At 30.8% G+C, this 2,212-nt stretch overlaps 1 long non-coding RNA gene across 1 annotated transcript; it reads left to right on the top strand.

Moving 5' to 3' along the window:
* Positions 1-389: 389 nt before the first annotated feature.
* Positions 390-1,532, top strand: LOC145014147 (uncharacterized). The gene is made up of 3 exons (XR_013665423.1): positions 390-740; positions 839-986; positions 1,369-1,532. It is a non-coding gene; the product is annotated as an uncharacterized LOC145014147 (long non-coding RNA).
* The last annotated feature ends 680 nt before the right edge of the window (positions 1,533-2,212 follow it).

Here is a 2,212-nt window from a genome sequence, read left to right as displayed (position 1 = left end):
CTTTGTTCTCGTGTTCTCAATCTTTTTGGTGTTCTCATTTGATCCTACTCCTATATATATATATATATATATATATATATATATATATATATATATATATATATATATATATAGGTAAATGTTCAAATGAGAACCAAAAAAGATCAAGAACCTAAGAAGCTTTTATTTTTAGCATATAATTAAAGATATGTTTATCATTTTCCAAATACATTTTCGTTTAACACTTACTAAAAAAGAATGGCATTGTTGTAAATAACAACAAATCTTAGTCCACTTTCCTAAACAAATAGTTAGATCTAAAAAATCTGACTTATGTTTCTCATGCTTTTCAAAAAATATCAACCTCTCACTTCCCTCCTTGAGTCCTTTCTACCACCGATAATCTCATATCGTCACTACCACCATCGATGTCCGCCCAGCACCGGCTCACCAGAATCCTAGTCAGCACCGACGTCGCCATCCAGGTCCATTGTTTCTGCACCAGATCCACCACTACCGACGACGAACACACACCATTGATGGCCACAACACCACCGACAATAGGTGAGGCTAGATTTACGAACTTCGGTGAGCAGCGATGACAGATCTATGAGCGATGACAGACAACAAGGCCAAATCTACAAGCTAGGAAAACGAAAAGGATCCACAAAATCTCATACTTTCAGATCTATTTCATCTCCGATCATCTCCAACCACCTGGTTCATCTCCGATCACCACCCCCGTTGCTACTCTACCATTGGTGCGTTACATATCTTATGGAAATCGAAGGTTAATTAACATCAGTTATTTTGTATATAATCACTAACTGAAACTGAAAAAATCCTAAAACTATCGCAGACCTACCATCATCCGTTGCCCTCTGATGCCTTGTTACCGGAGAAGGCATTCCTCCCTTATTCTCTTACGGCTTGCAGTTTATCGGTTGCTGGAAAAGAAACAACTACAAACCTTCTTTCTACAGGAGAGATGGGCACTTTAGAGAGAGGTAATATTCATTGTTTCCTTTAATTTTATCTGTGTGCATCGCGAATATATATATAACATTTAAGTTGTGAATCCATGATTTTATATATAGATCTAATTTGTATTGAATGATGATTGCCTCAGTAGCACAAGTGGTAGGTAGTGGCATGTGGTAGTTTGTGATGGTGCACACATGATGTTTGATGAAATGCCAAAAAATTTAGAAAGTCATTAAGCTGTGAATATGTGTTTTTATGTAATAATTTGTGAATACGTAAGTTATTAAGTTGTGAATGTGTATTTTTATGCACCAATTGGGAATTAGTGTCTAATATATTGAATTAAGTTGAGAATTAGTGTTTGAAATGTTTTATTAAAATGTGAATTTTGATTTTTCTATCCAGATTTAATTTTTGAGGGATGTTGGCGGTGTGGTTGGTGGTAGCGATGGTTGAGTAAGGATATGTTGCATTTCTCACTCATCTTCTTCGATGATTTTAGATAAGTTATCCACTTTTATGATTCATGTATATGTTATTCCTTGGATGTTTGCTTTTGAAATATGAGATAATTTATGTATGTATTAATTGTGAATGATATATGAGATTATACTTGTAAATGAACTTTGAATGTATTGTATTAAACTATGAATTTTTTTTGTATTAATCTGTGAATTTTATTGACAGCTTAATATATTAAATTCACAATTTAGTACATAGAAATGCCTCCATACATGAATGTATATATGTAAGTTTTAATTTAAGAATATGACTATGAATATATATATATATATATATATATATATATATATATATATATATATATATATTGTGTGTATTAAACTATGAATTTGTTACATTAAGCCGTGAATTTTGTGTACTAAACTGTGAATTGACTGTACTAAGAGTTTTAAGTTGATAATATAGTTGTGAATGGATAATATGTGTATTAAACTGTGAATTTATTGTATTAAGCTATAAATTTTGTGTATTAAGTTGTGATATTTGGGTTTTAAACTGTAAATTGATTGCATTAAGCTCTATAATTTATGTTTAAATTGTGAATTGATTTTATTAAGGTATGGATTTTGAGTATTAAATTGTAACTTGTGTGTTTAGAAATATTAATAACCGCATTAAGCTTAAGTTGTGAATTTGTCGTTTAAACTGTGAATTAATTATATTAAATTTTGAACTTTTAATTAACTTTGAGTTAAAATATGAATGATTTGTGTATGAATGTTTTTTG

Source organism: Lactuca saligna, chromosome 9 (genome assembly GCF_052625555.1).
Source record: "Lactuca saligna cultivar CGN05327 chromosome 9, ASM5262555v1, whole genome shotgun sequence".
Classification (NCBI taxonomy): Eukaryota; Viridiplantae; Streptophyta; class Magnoliopsida; order Asterales; family Asteraceae; genus Lactuca; species Lactuca saligna.
This window is presented reverse-complemented; position numbering and strand designations above follow the sequence as displayed.